This window comes from Salvelinus namaycush, chromosome 20, assembly GCF_016432855.1.
Source record: "Salvelinus namaycush isolate Seneca chromosome 20, SaNama_1.0, whole genome shotgun sequence".
NCBI lineage: Eukaryota > Metazoa > Chordata > Actinopteri > Salmoniformes > Salmonidae > Salvelinus > Salvelinus namaycush.
The window spans coordinates 52,267,574-52,288,005 of NC_052326.1; the positions used below are offsets into that span (position 1 = coordinate 52,267,574).

Sequence of the window (20,432 nt, forward strand, 5' to 3'; positions counted from 1 at the left end):
ACCATTCTCACATTCTTCCTGCTCTGCTGTACAAATGTATTGTGTTCCTCACAGTTCCTGAACAACACCAATGCGTGTGGTTGATATCATGTTCAGCCAAGCACATTCAAATGGACCCATTGTCCAAGAGTAGAGGAATTCAGTTCAGATATTTTTTCTTCCTCAGAGTTTGTTATTTATCAGACTGACATGTTTTTCTGTTCCACTTCACTTCCATGTTGTCATTTCATACCAGAGATAACCCCTGTTTTAAACCGACTGACCACACTGTATGTACAGCGGTCAGCACGACTAGAAACTACAGCGGTCAGCACGACTAGAAACTACAGCGGTCAGCACGACTAGAAACTACAGTAGTCAGCACGACTAGGAACTACAGCAATCAGCACGACTAGGAACTACAGTGGTCAGTAGGACTAGAAACTACAGCGGTCAGCACGACTAGAAACTACAGCGGTCAGCACAACTAGGAACTACAGTAGTGAGTAGGACTAGAAACTACAGTAGTCAGCACGACTAGAAACTACAGCGGTCAGCACGATTAGAAACTACAGTGGTCAGTAGGACTAGAAACTACAGCGGTCAGCACGACTAGAAACTACATTGGTCAGCACGACTAGAAACTACAGTAGTCAGTAGGACTATAAACCTCAGTAGTCAGCACGACTAGAAACTACAGTGGTCAGCACGACTAGAAACTACAGCGGTCAGCACGACTAGAAACTACAGCGGTCAGTAGGACTAGAAACTACAGCGGTCAGCACGGCTAGGAACTACAGCGGTCAGCACGACTAGAAACTACAGCGGTCAGTAGGACTAGAAACTACAGTAGTCAGCACGACTAGGAACTACAGCGGTCAGTAGGACTAGAAAGTACAGCGTTCAGCACGACTAGAAACTACAGCGGTCAGCACGACTAGAAACTACAGCGGTCAGCACGACTAGAAACTACAGCGGTCAGTAGGACTAGAAACTACAGCGGTCAGCACGGCTAGGAACTACAGCGGTCAGCACGACTAGAAACTACAGCGGTCAGCACGACTAGAAACTACAGCGGTCAGCACGACTAGAAACTACAGTAGTCAGCACGACTAGGAACTACAGCAATCAGCACGACTAGGAACTACAGTGGTCAGTAGGACTAGAAACTACAGCGGTCAGCACGACTAGAAACTACAGCGGTCAGCACAACTAGGAATTACAGTAGTGAGTAGGACTAGAAACTACAGTAGTCAGCACGACTAGAAACTACAGCGGTCAGCACGATTAGAAACTACAGTGGTCAGTAGGACTAGAAACTACAGCGGTCAGCACGACTAGAAACTACATTGGTCAGCACGACTAGAAACTACAGTAGTCAGTAGGACTATAAACCTCAGTAGTCAGCACGACTAGAAACTACAGTGGTCAGCACGACTAGAAACTACAGCGGTCAGCACGACTAGAAACTACAGCGGTCAGTAGGACTAGAAACTACAGCGGTCAGCACGGCTAGGAACTACAGCGGTCAGCACGACTAGAAACTACAGCGGTCAGTAGGACTAGAAACTACAGTAGTCAGCACGACTAGGAACTACAGCGGTCAGTAGGACTAGAAAGTACAGCGTTCAGCACGACTAGAAACTACAGCGGTCAGCACGACTAGAAACTACAGCGGTCAGCACGACTAGAAACTACAGCGGTCAGTAGGACTAGAAACTACAGCGGTCAGCACGGCTAGGAACTACAGCGGTCAGCACGACTAGAAACTACAGTGGTCAGTAGGACTAGAAACTACAGCGGTCAGTAGGACTAGAAACTACAGCGGTCAGCACGACTAGAAACTACAGCGGTCAGCACGACTAGAAACTACAGCGGTCAGCGCGACTAGAAACTACAGCGGTCAGCACGACTAGAAACTACAGTAGTCAGCACGACTAGAAACTACAGTAGTCAGTAGGACTTGAAAATACAGTAGTCAGCTCGACTAGAAACTACAGCGGTCAGCGCGACTAGAAACTACAGCGGTCAGCACGACTAGAAACTACAGTAGTCAGCACGACTAGAAACTACAGTAGTCAGTAGGACTAGAAACTACAGTAGTCAGCACGACTAGAAACTACAGCGGTCAGCACGATTAGAAACTACAGCGGTCAGCACGACTAGAAACTACAGCGGTCAGCACGACTAGAAACTACAGTAGTGAGTAGGACTAGAAACTACAGTAGTCAGCACGACTAGAAACTACAGCAGTCAGTAGGACTAGAAAATACAGTAGTCAGCTCGACTAGAATCTACAGTAGTCAGCACGACTAGAAACTACAGCAGTCAGTAGGACTAGAAAATACAGTAGTCAGCTCGACTAGAAACTACAGTAGTCAGCACGACTAGAAACTACAGCAGTCAGTAGGACTAGAAAATACAGTAGTCAGCTCGACTAGAAACTACAGTAGTCAGTAGGACTATAAAATACAGAAGCACACTGTAACCCTCCATCACATCATACACAGTTCTGTGTCTAAAATGGCATCCTATTCCCTATGTAGTGCACTAGTTTTGTCCAGGGCCCAAAGTAGTGCACTATGTATGGAATATGGTGCCATTTGGGACTTAACCTGTATCTCTAGAGTGACCTCTATGCCTTCCAGCAGCTCTGTTCAGTTTAGACAGACAACTTGATGACTTACGCCCTCATTATTTCCCAGCCTCCCTACAGACAGACAGACACTACATGTTGTCTTACGATTCCCACATGGCTCTGGGAAGATACCGAGCATCAGAAAGAGCGACTGTGTCTGAAATGGCACACTATCTCCTTTTTAGTGCACTTCTTTTAACCATAGCCTTATGGGTCCTGGTCAAAAGTAGTGCACTATATAAGGAATAGGGTGCCATTCGGGATGTAAACAGAGATTGTGTCGAGTAATGAACAATGACAAGGGGTCCTGGGTAACTACTTAGTGCGCTTCTGTAATAAGCAGTGAATGAAAGGGAAGGGAATGGGTGCAATGCAGTGGGGTCTCTTTCATTCACTGAATGTCTTTTTGCAGAAGTTAGACGCCCTTTATCAATTCTCTCTGGGGATCAAATCTCTCTGGGGATCAATTCTCTCTGGAGATCAAATCTCTCTGGGGATCAAATCTCTCTGGGGATCAATTCTCTCTGGGGATCAAATCTCTCTGGGGATCAATTCTCTCTGGAGATCAAATCTCTCTGGGGATCAAATCTCTCTGGGGATCAATTCTATCTGGGGATCAATTTTCTCTGGGGATCAATTCTCTCTGGGGGTCAATTCTCTCTGGGGATCAATTCTCTCTCTCTGGGGATCAAATCTCTCTGGAGATCAAATCTCTCTGGACAACCAAATGAACTACTGTGAATACTCTCACTGAGATTCATTTAATTAGATCAGGTGAGCTTTTTGAGCTCTCTCTCTCTCTCTGTGTGTGTGTGTGTGTGTGTGTGTGTGTGTGTGTGTGTGTGTGTGTGTGTGTGTGTGTGTGTGTGTGTGTGTGTGTGTGTGTGTGTGTGTGTGTGTGTGTGTGTGTGTGTGTGTGTGTGTGTGTGTTCAACAACTTGGATGGCTGTGTTTCTGACCACAATGAGAGAAGACCAGAGGGCCACATTCTAACAGGAACCCAGACATTTACATAAATCACACACCGGCGTCGATTGGAGATTTGTGTGAAAATATGAATGCCTTGTGCAATGCTATCAGTATGTCCTCTGATTCGAGCAGACAGTGCTTGACAAACCACTGTGGTGATGCAAGAAAGGTGGTCTCAGCGCAATCAGACCCAATACTCAGCATCTCTACGTTTTAGACTTTGTTATTATTGACAAAGTATTTGTATTGTGACTGCTCTAGTTTTACTGCTCATTGATTATTTCCTGCAATGTGGAGGAAACTCGCGCAAGTAAGCATTTCATTGCACCGTTTACATATATTAAGCATATGACGAATGAATAAACTTTGATTTGACGCCCAAACAGCAATGAGGAGATGAATGTCCTCCTTGTTGTTTTCCTGCTCTACATTACTGAGTATCTTCTACCTTTTAACGTTTCACACAAATACCAATCCCATGTAGGATAAACAATGACTTTCTCACATGTCTTGTGAATACTGTTTGGTTGAAGAGGCTTTGGCTCATGAGTCTTGTCTTAACATGTATAGACGATCATATCATCAACTAATCTAAATGTAAGACATTCTTATAGTTTGGACTGTAGGCTACTCTACACCAGCCAAATCACACACCTCAGCCATCGAATCAGTTGTGATTGACAGACAGAGAGGAACATATCATTTCCCTTTTGTTGTACCAGCTGTTCAATGGAGAAAACAACACCAGCTGTTCAATGGAGAAAACAACACCAGCTGTTCAATGGAGAAAACAACACCAGCTGTTCAATAGAGAAAACAACATCAGCTGTTCAATGGAGAAAACAACACCAGCTGTTCAATGAAGAAAACAACACCAGCTGTTCAATAGAGAAAACAACATCAGCTGTTCAATGGAGAAAACAACACCAGCTGTTCAATGAAGAAAACAACATCAGCTGTTCAATGGAGAAAACAACACCAGCTGTTCAATGAAGAAAACAGCATCAGCTGTTCAATGGAGAAAACAACACCAGCTGTTCAATAGAGAAAACAACATCAGCTGTTCAATGAAGAAAACAACACCAGCTGTTCAATGGAGAAAACAACACCAGCTGTTCAATGGAGAAAACAACACCAGCTGTTCAATGGAGAAAACAACACCAGCTGTTCAATGAAGAAAACAACACCAGCTGTTCAATGAAGAAAACAACACCAGCTGTTCAATAGAGAAAACAACATCAGCTGTTCAATGGAGAAAACAACACCAGCTGTTCAATGAAGAAAACAACACCAGCTGTTCAATGGAGAAAACAACATCAGCTGTTCAATGGAGAAAACAACACCAGCTGTTCAATGAAGAAAACAACATCAGCTGTTCAATGGCGAAAACAACACCAGCTGTTCAATGGAGAAAACAACACCAGCTGTTCAATGGAGAAAACAACACCAGCTGTTCAATGAAGAAAACAACACCAGCTGTTCAATGGAGAAAACAACACCAGCTGTTCAATAGAGAAAACAGCATCAGCTGTTCAATGGAGAAAACAACATCAGCTGTTCAATGAAGAAAACAACATCCGCTGTTCAATGGAGAAAAACAACACCAGCTGTTCAATGAAGAAAACAACACCAGCTGTTCAATGGAGAAAACAACACCAGCTGTTCAATGGAGAAAACAACACCAGCTGTTCAATGGAGAAAACAACACCAGCTGTTCAATGGAGAAAACAACACCAGCTGTTCAATGGAGAAAACAACACCAGCTGTTCAATGGAGAAAACAACACCAGCTGTTCAATGGAGAAAACAACACCAGCTGTTCAATAGAGAAAACAACATCAGCTGTTCAATGGAGAAAACAACACCAGCTGTTCAATGGAGAAAACAACACCAGCTGTTCAATGGAGAAAACAACACCAGCTGTTCAATGGAGAAAACAACACCAGCTGTTCAATAGAGAAAACAACATCAGCTGTTCAATGGAGAAAACAACACCAGCTGTTCAATGAAGAAAACAACACCAGCTGTTCAATGGAGAAAACAACACCAGCTGTTCAATGGAGAAAACAACACCAGCTGTTCAATGGAGAAAACAACACCAGCTGTTCAATAGAGAAAACAGCATCAGCTGTTCAATGGAGAAAACAACATCAGCTGTTCAATGAAGAAAACAACATCCGCTGTTCAATGGAGAAAACAACACCAGCTGTTCAATGGAGAAAACAACACCAGCTGTTCAATGAAGAAAACAACATCCGCTGTTCAATGAAGAAAACAACAGCAGCTGGAATTTGGTGCCCTATAAGTGGTAAAAGTCTCAAATATGCCAGTAGTTTAACAACCTTGTGAAATGATGTTAATTACACTGGGGAATTCTACTTGTTGTTTTACAATCGTTGTGACAGTAAAGGAACGTCTTCTTCTTTTGTCCAATTTAAGTTTTTGACATTAAACTCGACAGCTAAGATTTGACTCTTTCCTTTAGTTTATTGAAATACAACAAAGCTGCCTTCTAGCATTAGAAATGCCATGCAATACCTTTTGGCCAGTCCTGGGTCTTCTGAAAGTGAGAAGTTCAGTAAGGCTTTTAAGTCTGACTGTCTATAGTGCCCTCTCTCCCCCCCTCTATCCCTCCCTCTATCCCTCTCGTTATACCCCCCTCTCCCCCCTCTATCCCTCCCTCTAGCCCTCTCGTTATACCCCCCCTCTCTCCCCCCCTCTATCCCTCCCTCTAGCCCTCTCGTTACACCCCCCTCTATCCCTCCCTCTATCCCTCTTTCGGCCTCCCTCTCTACCTCCCTCTATCCCTCTCATTCTGCCTCCCTCTCTACCTCCCTCTATCCCTCTCATTCTGCCTCCCTCTCTACCTCCCTCTATCCCTCTCATTCTGCCTCCCTCTCTACCTCCCTCTATCCCTCTCATTCTGCCTCCCTCTCTACCTCCCTCTATCCCTCTCATTCTGCCTCCCTCTCTAACTCCCTCTATCCCTACCTCTATGTGGATCTGTGTATTCTGAGGGAAATATGTGTCTCTAATATGGTCATACATTTGACAGGGGGTTAGGAAGTGCAGCTCAGTTTCCACCTCATTTTGTGGGCAGTGATCACATAGGCAGACCTGACTTTCAAGAGAAGACAGGCTAAGGCGGCTTTTCTCAATAGCAAGGCTATGCTCACTGAGTCTGTACATAGCCAAAGCTTTCCTTAAGTTTGGGTTAGTCACAGTGGTCAGGTATTCTGCCGCTGTGTACACTCTGTTTTGGGCCAAATAACATTCTAGTTGCTCTGTTTTTGTTCATTCTTTCCAATGTGTCAAGTAATTATCTTTTTGTTTTATCATGATTTGGTTTGGTCTCTCTCTCTCCCTCTCTCTCTCTCCCCCTCTCTACCTCTCTCTCTCTGTCGCTCGCTCTCTCTCTCTCTCTCTGTCGCTCACTCTCTCGCGCTCTCTCTATCTCTTTGTCTCTGTCACTCTCTCTCTGTGAGTCATAGTTCATGTTGCTTCAACAGTGTAGTCTGTTATTCCAGGAGTCAATACCACTGGGGTGTGGGAGTAGTCGTCTTCACAAGTTAATATCACCCAAAATCCCTTCTGACGCACTTTTTCACACCAGTCAATCTCATAGCCCTAAACCATTGTTTGTAGAGACAGCTGCTGTAACCTTCTAGAATATTGTACATTACATTTACATTTTAGTCATTTAGCAGACGCTCTTATCCAGAGCGACTAACAGTAGAGTGCATACATTTTATTACATTTACATACTGAGACAAGGATATCCCTACCGGCCAAACCCTCCCTAACCCGGACGACGCTATGCCAATTGTGCGTCGCCCCACGGACCTCCCGGTCGCGGCCGGCTGCGACAGAGCCTGGGCGCGAACCCAGAGACTCTGGTGGCGCAGCTAGCACTGCGATGCAGTGCCCTAGACCACTGCGCCACCCGGGAGATTGTAGTTACAAAGACTAAATAGTATGTTAGTAACTGCTCTCTTACTGTCTAAAAATGAGTCAACCCACTTTACCTTCAGGTTTTGTTGGAATGAGAAAACATTACATGTCAGTGTTTAGTGTAGTTACTGACATTCCTTCAGCAAATTGAGATAAACCCATTAGAAAGTCCCCCAGTTTAGTTGGTATGCTGTTTGCTGTGTTGCTGGCGAGCTCCTCAATGGGTTCCATGGCTGCCAGAGAGAATGTTATTCAGGCCTGGCCCCTGGGGTTTTTCTGTTCCTCTATGCCAGGGTACGTGATTGGCAGCTGCCCATGGTAGCGGGACTGAAGGCATCTCTTCTGTACTGTTAATCTCGTCCCAGATCTGTTTGTTCTGTATACGGTTGTCAAGCATAGGAGTTTGCTCTACAGCACGAACAGATCAGGGACCAGGTTAGGATGTTGCCAGCAGGAGACAGGATAGGGTTGGACAGTGTCTGCCTGAATGGACATTTCCACACATTCAAGTCTGGTCTGAAGGAGTTTTGTCCATTTCTAGTAATTATATTTCTTTGGTCTGCCCCGTCACTGCATGTCAGGCAGAGGAGAGTTACTCAGTGACACTGTTCTAAAGACTGTCACTGTCAGCTCCCTGCTGGGTTCAAATAGGATCTGTTTTCTTTCAGATAGTTGATTGAGCCTGCCTGGAATGCCAGTATGGGCGGGGCTCTATTCCATTGGTTCCATTCCACCAGACAAGGGAAGCTCAATCAAGCTGCGCTAATGATGTATTTGAAAGAAAAACAAATACTATTTGAACCCAGATCGGTCTGCACAGTATAGGCAAGGCTCTGTTCTAAAGCCTTTCAGTGTGTCAGTGATTTGGAAATGTGGATGGATGGGGACACTGCTCATTAAGAGCAGGACAGGGGTTTTCCCCTTCAAATTAAGATGCTGCACCTGTAGGAGCTCTTTGTCTGGGCAGAATGGTGGGGCTGAAGGGCCACAGGGGGCTGCTTAGAGGCAGTCTTCTCCAGTAATCTCCGTTCTCTCTGGGGATATGTCCCAACTTGTACCCTATTCCCTATGTAGTGCACTACTTTTGACCAGGACCCATAGGCCACTATGTAGGATATAGGGTGACATTTTGGACACAGACAGTTTTTTTTGTCATGGTTCTTCTGAACCCACTGCTCCCAAGTCGTCGTGACGTCGTCAAGTTCGCCATCCCCCCCCACCCGTACCCCGTCCCGCCCTGTACGGAGCTCACATGTGCCAGGGTCGTGCCTTTTTGCCCAGTCTGCCCTGTAGACTACGGAGATTGTCCAATCACAAGGCAGGAACGCGCAGCAAATCTGTCAGTGACCAAACAGCATGGAGACAAAACAGGCCTTTCAAAATATTACAAAATACAATCGTGGGAGACACTGGTTGGAGAACAAATGGCTCCTGCTGAAAAGAGAAAAAACTCGAATTTGACTGTAGACTACTAAAATATTTGATCAACTTCCAAATATGTGTCTTTTAAGCGAACATTGTTTTACAAAGTGAAAGAAGAGAGATGCTTTTGGCACGAGAGCATCGGCCATTGCCGGCAAGTGAGCTGAGCATCATTGGTTGAGTCTGTGAAACTGGACTCAAATTTCCTAGAATTTCCTCCTCACATTGTAAAATACGTGTTTCTCCACACTCCTAGGTCGAGGCTAGTGATGGATTCAAGACAAGTAAAAAAAAAAAAAAATCTATCTCAGATTCTCAGTTTGTCAGTGTTAAAGTAGCCTGTCGTTTCGATATTTAAAACAATTCTGCATCCAGTCATGTAAAAGTCTCCGGTCATGTAAACGTCTCCAGTCATGTAAAAGTCTCCAGTCATGTAAAAGTCTCCAGTCATGTAAACGTCTCCAGTCATGTAAAAGTCTCCAGTCATGTAAAAGTCTCCAGTCATGTAAACGTCTCCAGTCATGTAAAAGTCTCCAGTCATGTAAAAGTCTCCAGTCATGTAAACGTCTCCAGTCATGTAAACGTCTCCAGTCATGTAAAAGTCTCCAGTCATGTAAAAGTCTCCAGTCATGTAAACGTCTCCAGTCATGTAAAAGTCTCCAGTCATGTAAAAGTCTCCAGTCATGTAAACGTCTCCAGTCATGTAAAAGTCTCTAGTCATGTAAAAGTCTCCAGTCATGTAAACGTCTCCAGTCATGTAAACGTCTCCAGTCATGTAAAAGTCTCCAGTCATGTAAACGTCTCCAGTCATGTAAACGTCTCCAGTCATGTAAAAGTCTCCAGTCATGTAAAAGTCTCCAGTCATGTAAACGTCTCCAGTCATGTAAAAGTCTCCAGTCATGTAAACGTCTCCAGTCATGTAAACGTCTCCAGTCATGTAAAGTCTCCAGTCATGTAAAAGTCTCCAGTCATGTAAACGTCTCCAGTCATGTAAACGTCTCCAGTCATGTAAAAGTCTCCAGTCATGTAAACGTCTCCAGTCATGTAAACGTCTCCAGTCATGTAAAAGTCTCCAGTCATGTAAAAGTCTCCAGTCATGTAAACGTCTCCAGTCATGTAAACGTCTCCAGTCATGTAAAAGTCTCCAGTCATGTAAAAGTCTCCAGTCATGTAAAAGTCTCCAGTCATGTAAACGTCTCCAGTCATGTAAAAGTCTCCAGTCATGTAAACGTCTCCAGTCATGTAAACGTCTCCAGTCATGTAAAAGTCTCCAGTCATGTAAAAGTCTCCAGTCATGTAAAAGTCTCCAGTCATGTAAACGTCTCCAGTCATGTAAAAGTCTCCAGTCATGTAAAAGTCTCCAGTCATGTAAACGTCTCCAGTCATGTAAAAGTCTCCAGTCATGTAAAAGTCTCCAGTCATGTAAACGTCTCCAGTCATGTAAACGTCTCCAGTCATGTAAACGTCTCCAGTCATGTAAAAGTCTCCAGTCATGTAAAAGTCTCCAGTCATGTAAAAGTCTCAAGTCATGTAAACGTCTCCAGTCGTGTAAAAGTCTCCAGTCATGTAAACGTCTCCAGTCATGTAAAAGTCTCCAGTCATGTAAACGTCTCCAGTCATGTAAACGTCTCCAGTCATGTAAACGTCTCCAGTCATGTAAACGTCTCCAGTCATGTAAAATGTCATAGAAGTGGATGCAGTGTGTTTATATAAGGCCCTATTTTACTGACCCTAGACTTCTAATGTTTCCCATGTGTGCAACTCCTGTACGTGCCTCTACTCTACTGCTCTATGCGGCTAAAACAAACTCTGTGATATGCATGCAATGCTATAAAGGTGATTTATTTTCTCATACATTCTGGTACCTCAGAGCTCCACAGGTCACCCCCCCCCACCCCCCCCCCCCCCCCCCCTCCCTCTCACATTCACTTTTTGGTCCTGTACCTCCCAATTTAAAAATGAAACCCTGAACACAGGTAGTGTAGAGTCTAGCTAACCAAAATATACAACAATATCCACACAAGCCACTAGCCAGCCAGCCATATATCATTAGAAGATTAGAGTTAGAAGATTATGAAGTTATTATTTAAGAGTATTGAAGATAAATCACAATCAGTAAATCAACGATGGAGCTAGCTGACTAGCAGAATCTACATCCATCATCAACATCCATCATTAACATCCATCATCAACATCCATCATCAACATCCATCATCAACATCCATCATTAACATCCATCATCAACATCCATCATCAACATCCATCATCAACATCCATCATCAACATCCATCATTAACATCCATCATCAACATCCATCATTAACATCCATCATCAACATCCATCATCAACATCCATCATCAACATCCATCATCAACATCCATCATTAACATCCATCATCAACATCCATCATCAACATCCATCATCAACATCCATCATCAACATCCATCATCAACATCCATCATCATCAACATCCATCATTAACATCCATCATCAACATCCATCATCAACATCCATCATCAACATCCATCATCAACATCCATCATCAACATCCATCATCAACATCCATCATCAACATCCATCATTAACATCCATCATCAACATCCATCATCAACATCCATCATCAACATCCATCATTAACATCCATCAACAACATCCATCAACAACATCCATCATCAACATCCATCATCAACATCCATCATCAACATCCATCATCAACATCCATCATTAACATCCATCATCAACATCCATCATTAACATCCATCATCAACATCCATCATCAACATCCATCATTAACATCCATCATCAACATCCATCATCAACATCCATCATCAACATCCATCATCAACATCCATCATCAACATCCATCATTAACATCCATCATTAACATCCATCATTAACATCCATCATCAACATCCATCATTAACATCCATCATCAACATCCATCATTAACATCCATCAACAACATCCATCAACAACATCCATCATCAACATCCATCATCAACATCCATCATCAACATCCATCATCAACATCCATCATTAACATCCATCATCAACATCCATCATCAACATCCATCATCAACATCCATCATCAACATCCATCATCAACATCCATCATCAACATCCATCATCAACATCCATCATTAACATCCATCATCAACATCCATCATCAACATCAATGATCAGCTGATAGTCTACCTTATGTTCCAGATGTCAGTCAATCATGTCTTTATGAGGCACTGTGACTGTGTGTTGTTGCAGAAATCGGCCTATGCCAACAACAACAAGGTAGACTCAGCTGGTATGTTATGAATCTCCAGACTTTTTTCAGTTGAGTGCGTGGCCTTTTCTTTTTCATTTTGAGCACCTGCCCACTGAAAGGTCTGTGCAAGCCCCTACACACACACACACACACACACACACACATACACACACACACAACACACACACACACACACACACACACGCACTTATTCACACACGCACACATACGCACGCACACACACACACACACACACATGCGCGCATGCACAGACACATGCACACACACACATGCACTTATTCACACACGCACACACTCTTGACCACAACACTGTGTTTCAAGGCTTGAAGGATGACCTAATACAATATGAGTATTGGCTGGGAGAGACAAGAGACAGCCAAACAGTACACTGATAGTTTGACTTTGAAAAGAATAGACATGACTGAGTCCATAAGTTCATATCAATAGGGGCAGGGGAGACACTCCTTACTATCTTTCTGTCTTTCTTTCTGTCTTTCTTTCTGTCTTTCTGTCTGTCTGTCTGTCTGTCTGTCTGTCTGTCTGTCTGTCTGTCTGTCTGTCTGTCTGTCTGTCTGTCTGTCTTTCTTACTGTCTTTCTTACTGTCTTTCTTACTGTCTTTCTGTCTTTCTTTCTGTCTTTCTTTCTTTCTTTCTGTCTGTCTGTCTGTCTGTCTGTCTGTCTGTCTGTCTGTCTGTCTGTCTGTCTGTCTGTCTGTCTGTCTGTCTGTCTGTCTGTCTGTCTGTCTGTCTGTCTTTCTTACTGTCTTTCTGTCTTTCTTTCTGTCTTTCTGTCTGTCTGTGTCTTTCTTTCTGTCTTTCTTTCTGTCTTTCTTTCTGTCTTTCTTTCCTTCTTTCCTTCTTTCTTTCTTTCTTTCTTTCTTTCTTTCTTTCTTTCTTTCTTTCTTTCTTTCTTTCTTTCTTTCTTTCTTTCTTTCTTTCTTTCTTTCGTGTCTTTTATTTTCTGTGAGGACCACAGTAAGGAGGACCACAGTTAGGTCTAATGTATGTTATTACTGGTATGGCCTGCTGTCTTTCTTTCTTTCTGTCTTTCTGTCTTTCTTTCTGTCTTTCTTTCTTTCTTTCTGTCTTTCGTGTGTTTGTGATGAATAGGGTGCTGTCAATTAAATGGGTGGTTGCTTTCTCTGCCTCTTCCCCCCACCTAATGGGTCTTTGACTGGTGAGAAAGAATAAACCAGCAGGGAACAATGTACTGGTGCTACTTAACTCTCTCTCCCCCTCCCACCCTCCGTCCGTCCGTCCGTCCCTCTCTCGCTCTCTCTCTCTCTATCTCTCGCTCTCTCTCTCTCTCTCCCCTTCTCTCTCTCCCCCTCCCTCCCTCCCTCCCACCCTCCATCCATCCATCCATCCCTCCCTCCTCTCTCTCTCTCTCTCTCTCTCTCTCTCTCTCTCTCTCCCCCTCTCTCTCTCTCTCCCTCCACCTCTCTCTCCCCCTCCCACACTCCGTCCGTCCGTCCCGCTCTCTCTCTCTCCCCCTCCCCCCCTCCCCCCCCCCCCCTCCCTCTCTCTTCTCTCTCTACATAAAGCAGGATATACTACATAGTCTGGCAACGTCACCTTTTAGTAACACTGACCATTCATCAGATGTGTACAGCAATAATAGAACAAATTGTTATAGAGAGAAATTACAATTTATCATACAGACTACCAATACATTTTTAATCTGCTTTTGATTTTCTACCTGAGGAAGGACATAAATTAAACTCTTGTTACATTCCAGAAACATAATCATTTAAGTTTTCAGTTTTTCCATATTGGCCATAGGCCTTTCTAATAAAAAAATGAAGAAAGTGTAATCCTACAAGAACTCGCATGGGTTGGGTTTGAGTTGTCTGTAAAGGGCTGTTGACAGCCAATAGGATATGAGATGATGGGTGAGCCCGACCAAAAGCCTGACTAACTCAGAATATGTGTGTGTGTGCGTGTGTGCGTGTGTGTGTGTGTGTGTGTTTGTTACAGGCTAGGGAACTCTCTGCTAGACTCATTTCAGGTCTGGACTCGGGGTGAGACTCAGGGAGGAGGATGAGGTGTTGCTTCAAGGTTTTTCCAGGACCAATCAGCTAGCTAGCCCCATGTTTATTTTCTATTTGCTACAGGGCTCAAACAATGTAGACAATCTGCTAGTGTGACTTCTTCTCTCCTAAATTAAAAATAAAAGAGATTATATTGTTGATAAAGTGATAACATTAACAAATGTGTGTAAATTGTGGAACGATGCTAAGAGTAAATGTATATTATTTGACCCTGTCACTGATTGTCTCCATGTGTGTGTAACTAACAGCTCCTAAAATAGGTATTCTCATTGAAAAGGTCAGTCTTTGTGCTGTATTTCCTAATGGGTTACCATAGTGGGTTGGCTGGACCAGGCTCTTATATAGCCTATTAGGGCCAGTTGTATGGCTGGACCAGGCTCTGATATTGCCTATTAGCGCCAGTTGTATGGCTGGACCAAAAGCTCTTATATAGCCTATTAGGGCCAGTTGTATGGCTGGACCAGGCTCTTATATAGCCTATTAGGGCCAATTGTATGGCTGGACCAGGCTCTTATATAGCCTATTAGGGCCAGTTGTATGGCCGAACCAGGCTCTTATATAGCCTATTAGGGCCAGTTGTATGGCCGAACCAGGCTCTTATATAGCCTATTAGGGCCAGTTGTATGGCTGGACCAGGCTCTTATATAGCCTATTAGGGCCAGTTGTATGGCTGGACCAATTTGGTGTTGCCGTGGTAATTACAGCCTATAGACAGACCCCTGGTGTTGCCGTGGTAATTACTGCCTATAGCCTCAACCCTGGTGTTGCCATGGTACTTATGGACTGTAGACAGACCCCTGGTGTTGCCATGGTACTTATCCCGAGCGACTTACAGTAAGTAGAAAGTGCATACATTTTCTGATTGGTTCCCCACGGGAACCAGACCCACAACCCTACCGTTGCAAACACCATGGCCAATGAAGCAACACACAGATTTATACAATATTAGGAGGCAACTGAGTGTACAAAACATTAAGAACACTAATGAACCTTTCTATGGATTATATGTCTATGACCACAACACAACAAACTGTTGGCCAAATTTGGCTCGCTTGCTGCTCAAACTGCGGCCTACCCGACTGTAGGCATAACTGACTAAATAAACTTCATCCACAGTTATTTCTTTTATAAACTATTGATCCTCTGTGGCAAATATGAGGCTCTCTGGTTATTTTTGTTTATTACATTTGTTTTGCCTCTACGGGTTTTGGGACCCTGACACACTCAATTGACCCGTCACTTTTATTTATTATGCACTTTATCTATTTTTTATTAATCAGTTACCCAATCCAGGCAGGGCCCCCAGTTACCCACCTGGGCCCCCATATATATATTTGTATTACATTTGTAAAACATTCTTGCTGCCTCATGGGCTCCCCACATGCCTAAGCCCAGGGGCTTCTGCCCCGGTAAGCCCCTGCATGAATCCGGCCCTGCCTATAGACAGACTCCTGGGGTGAGAGTGAGCAGTGATAGATTAGATGGTTTCCAGGTTGCGTAGGAGCCAATAGGAAGTCAAACACTTGCTCCCTATGTTGGTTGTCTTGGTTATTGTTGGGATTTTACTACAAACCCACTCGAGGTTATTTCATCGTGACCCAATGAAGTCAAACTCTCGAAGACTCAACTTTTTCCTTCGTATTTACAACTAGAACTTTGGAGAAATCTAGCCATGCCACATTACCAACCTCCTAAAAATCCCCATTTTACATTCCTGGGATGGTGATGTATTCAGCAGGGCTGTGAGAAGAGAAATGGGTGTGATTACAGAGCATCAGCGCAAAGGAGAAAGAAGGAGGTGACAGCTTTACAGCCTCTCCTTGGTAACATGTTAATAGTTAATACCTCCATGATTTACTCTCCCTGTCACTCGTTTTCTCACTGGGGCGTAGGCTGCACCCAAGGCCTTGAGCCTTCAGTTCATCACTTTGACTAGTTTTACTGCAGTGCACTCTTAGAAAAAAAAGGGTTCCAAAAGGGTTTTTCGGCTGTCACCATAGGAGAACCCTTTTTGGTTCCAGGTAGAACACTTTTTGGTTCCAGGTAGAACTCTTTTGGGTTCAGTGTAGAACCCTTTCCACAGTGAGTTCTACATGGAACTCAAAAGGGTTCTACTACTTGGTTCTTTAAAGGGTTTTCCTATGGGGACAGCCAAAGAACCCTGTCTCCCGATTGCCCAGCGGTCTAAGGCACTGCATTTCAGTCCTGGAGGCGTCACTACAGACACCCTGGTTTGAATTCAGGCTGTATCCCAACCGGCCGTGATTGGGAGTCCCATAGGGTGGCGCACAATTGGCCCAGCGTCGTCTGGGTTTGGCCAGTGTAGGCTGTCATTGTAAATAAGAATTTGTTCTTAACTGACTTGCCTAGTTAAATAAAGGTTAAATATAATAAAAAATATGGAACCTATTTTTCCAAGAGTGTGGAGTGCAGATACACTGTTCAGGGAGTAGTGACCTGGGACTCTAGGAAGTTTCTCTCTAAAAGCCATGACAGCAATTCACCTCTTCTGAGAAGGAAACAAAATAACATTTCATGGCTGCTCATTGGCAACATGTGTGACTGTCAGCTTAGAATGATGGAACGGATTATAATAATATGAATAACAACTGATTGTTTCCCTGGATCCATTTTCTACGTGCTTTTATAATTTGGCCCCTTGAGTATTTTCGTGTCAGCAGTTACTGAAACCAGGAGGGGAAAGTACCGGTGATTTGAATTACATATTAAAACATTCAAAACAGGAGTTCCCCTTCTTTCTGGGATCTTTGCTTACAATCATATCATGAGTAAACTACCTAATTGCACACACATACGTTAAAATGGTCTGAGTATGGAAGTGTTTTCATCATTCTCAGATAACAGGACGGAGAGGCCTCAGCTCGTCACAATATAACCTTCAACTGGCTCAAGTTGCTGAACAATCTCTTTACACAAAATAGAAAATGGTTTGCTGTTCTCCTTGCTCAATTGGTAGGTCTTCATTGTGAAATAAGAATTTGTTCTTAACTGACTTGCCTAATTTAGTAAAGGTTAAAGAAAGAAATATAAAAATAAATTGAAAGTTGTGTCAGTTTTGTATCAGCTGATGTCTGTAATGCTGCATGTATATGTGATTTTAGAATGACTATATCATCTTAATGATTTGCTCTGCCTTTGAGCCGTTTGTTTCTGATCACCAAACTGTAGACTGAAATGCTAATCATTTTGTACTATGCATCTAAAATGTAACTTGCTCTCGCATCTCCATGACCTCGCATCTCCAATAACGCAAACTATTAAAACACAAACTAACTGACTAGTGGCATGGTGGGAAGGGGATGCTCTCAGTGGGAGTAACTTCCAGATGGTAATGACTGTGTGTGTCGGAAACCCCGGAAATATCCTCCATAGAAGACACACACACACACACACACACACACACACACACACACACACACACACACACACACACACACACACACACACACACACACACACACACACACACACACACACACACACACACACACACACACACACACACACACACACACACTCACATCTGTTGAGGTCAAGTGGTAAAGGAGGTGGAGAAGGCAATAGCTGCTCCAGGCAAACTCAAAGTATTTGAAAGAAAACCAATCCTACTTGAAACCAAGTCTGCTGGTCTGTCCACACCGACGGCGCGGAGGCTCTCTTAGTCCAGATCAGGTTTCTTTTCAGTGTGATGTATAAACACCTTTAAACACTTTATCAAACCGTGTCTCCTAAAGTGTTGTCTGCTCTGATGATCTGGCGTCTCAACTGAAGCACTTGGAGTGCTTAATGCATTGTCTTTCATGATGGAAGATGGTTGGAAACTTAACTGTGTACCGAACATAGGTTGTGAAGCGTGGCCTTCCTTCTGTTAGATCAAGTGAGCTGGAAAGCTTCTTGAGTCAGGGGTAAAGAGTTCACTTGACTTTAGTATTTATTTAAAAACAAGGATCCACGTCAACGCTCTGTCTTGTTGAGCCAGATCCTATTAAGCTTGTTTAAGAGAGGGGAGTGGATCCACGTCAACACTCTGTCTTGTTGAGCCAGATCCTCCATAGCTTGTTTTTGAGAGAGAGAGAGAGAGAGAGAGAGAGAGAGAGAGAGAGAGAGAGAGAGAGAGGGAGAGAGAGAGGGAGAGAGAGAGAGAGAGAGAGAGAGAGAGAGAGAGAGAGAGAGAGAGAGAGAGAGAGAGAGAGAGAGAGAGAGAGAGAGAGAGAGAGAGAGAGAGAGAGAGAGAGAGAGAGAGAGAGAGAGAGAGAGAGAGAGAGAGAGCTGCTTCTCTGTGTATCTGACAGGCCTGCCAGTCTTTGGAGTCCCCCCCCCCTCTTCTTCTCCCATGTACTATAAATCTGGACCTAGAGATGATGTGTTTGTGTGTACATGCGTGTGTGTGTGTACATGCGTGTGTGTGTGTCTACTCTGAGGGTAAATAGTGTGTCAGTGGAAGCGAGTTCATCAACCCTCCCAGTCTCTGTCACTAAAAGCACAGCGGAAACCAAGGCTGCATCCCAGATAGCACTCTATTCCATTCTTAGTGCACTACCATAGGGCTATGGTCAAAAGTAGTCCACACACACTACGGTGGGCTGTCTCTTCCTTGTCTGATCATATCTTGTCGGTCTAAAACGACACCCTACAAAGATTCTGACCATAAATGTACAAAAACACTCATATTCCCATATACAGTGCATTCTGAAAGTATTCAGACCACTTCCCTTTTTCCACATTTTGTTACGTTACAGCCGTATTCTAAAATTGATTGAATAAAAAAAATCCTAATCTATCTACACAGAACAATGACAAAGCCAAAACAGTGTTTTTGAAATATTTTCCAATCTATAAACAATAAAAATACATAAATACCTTATTTACATAAGTATTCAGACCCTTCGCTATGAGACTCTAAATTGAGCTCAGATGCATCCTGTTTCCATTGATCATCCTTGAGATGTTACTACAACTTGATTGGAGTCCACCTGTGGTAAATTCAACTGATTGGGCATGATTTGATAAGGCACACACCTGTCTATATAAGGTCCCACAGGTCCCACAGACAAAAACGAGCCATGAGGTCGAAGCAATTGTCCGTAGAGCTCCGAGACAGAATTGTGTCAAGGCACAGATCTAGGCAAGTGTTACAAAACATTTATGCAGCATTGAAGGTCCCCAAGAACACAGTGGCCTCTATCATTCTTCAATGGAAGAAGTTTGGAACCACCAAGACTCTTCCTGGAGCTAGCCACCTGGCCAAACTGAGCAATCGGGGGAGAAGGGCCTTGGGAGGTGACCAAGAACCCGATGGTCACTCTGACAGAGATGGGAGAACCTTCCAGAAGGACAACCATCTCTGCAGCACTCCACCAATCAGGCCTTTATGGTAGATTGGTCAGACGGAAGCCACTCCTCAGTAAAAGTCATAAGACAGCCCACTTGGAGATTGCCAAAAGGCACGTAAAGGCTCTCAGACCATGAGAAACAAGATTCTGGAGGAAACCTGGCACCATCTCTACGGTGAAGCATGGTGCTGGAAGCATCACGTTTTTCAGCGGCAGGGACTGGGAGACTAGTCAGGATTGAGGGAAAGATGAACGGAGCAAAGTACAGAGAGATTCTCATCCAGAGTGCTCAGGACCTCAGACTGGGGCAAAGGTTCACCTTCCAACAGGACAATGACCCTAAGCACAGCTAAGACAACGCAGGAATGGCTTCGGGACAAGTCTCTGAATGTCCTTGAGTAGCCCAGCCAGAGCTTGGACATGAACCTGACCAAACATCTCTGGAGAGACCTGAAAATATCTACTGTATGTAGCGACACTCCCCATCCAACGTGACAGAGCTTGAGACGATCTGCAGAGAAGAATGGGAGAAACTCCCCAAATACAGGTGTGCCAAGCTTATAGCGTCATACCCAAGAAGACTCAAGGCTGTAATTGCTTCCAAAGGTGCTTCAACAAAGTACTGAGTAAAGAGTCTGAATATTTATGTAAATGTGTAATTTCTGTCTTTTTATTTTTAATACATTTGCAAAAATTTGGAAAATCCTGTTTTTGCTTTGTCATTATGGGGTGTTGTGCGTAGATTGATGAGGGAAAAACAACAATTTAATCAATTTTAGACTAAGGCTA

The 20,432-nt window shown here is 43.8% G+C and overlaps 1 protein-coding gene across 2 annotated transcripts in view; it reads left to right on the forward strand.

The window, feature by feature from the left end:
• The window catches only part of LOC120065501 (semaphorin-3D-like), a 172,191-nt gene that overhangs the window by 40,817 nt on the left and 110,942 nt on the right, over window positions 1-20,432 (forward strand). The gene's annotated exons all lie outside the window — the stretch shown is intronic.